Source organism: Penaeus monodon, chromosome 22 (genome assembly GCF_015228065.2).
Source record: "Penaeus monodon isolate SGIC_2016 chromosome 22, NSTDA_Pmon_1, whole genome shotgun sequence".
Classification (NCBI taxonomy): Eukaryota; Metazoa; Arthropoda; class Malacostraca; order Decapoda; family Penaeidae; genus Penaeus; species Penaeus monodon.
The window spans coordinates 15,200,713-15,201,381 of NC_051407.1; positions in this window are offsets into that span (position 1 = coordinate 15,200,713).

Consider the following 669-nt stretch of genomic DNA (forward strand, 5'->3'; position numbering starts at 1 on the left):
ATTTAATGATAGTAGTAGTAGTGCTGGTGGTTATAGTATTAACAGTTACTATTACTATCGTTATCACTTCATATTCTATCATATCCTATATTTCACGCTTTTTACAAAAACAACTAAGATCTGGCGTAGAATGTTCTAAAGTTTTGTCAGTTTGGATCTTCATGTTCCGGAGAACATTCACCTTGTCGTTCTCAACAACTACAGCAGGTTATACCAATTTTATACATATTATAGTTTGTACTTCAGGCAAAGTTGCCAATGAAATACCTGTGTTATACTATCATGTGTCCAAATTTTGTACTGTTTCTGGGCAAGAATTTTACATTCTCATACCAAGTGAGCAATCGTCTCCTCTCGTTCTCTACACAGTTTACCGAGTGGGGAGATGTTCTCCCTGTCTATGAGGTGTTTAATAGCCCCTGTTATTGCTTGTTCTCGAACTTCCATTAATGTGTCCTCTGTAGCCCTTTTCATGTCACCACATTCCAACCAGCCCTAACTACGTGTATCCTTGAATTCAGTTTTACTGAAAATATGCTGTGAAGGCTTTTGCTTTTCAAGTTGCTTTTCCTACTCTCTTTGATGATTGCCATATCCTTTCCCGCATCTAAGATCGCTTCTCTTCCAACCTCCTTGGGTTGGTGTGTCAAGACGCAATCCTCGATATTG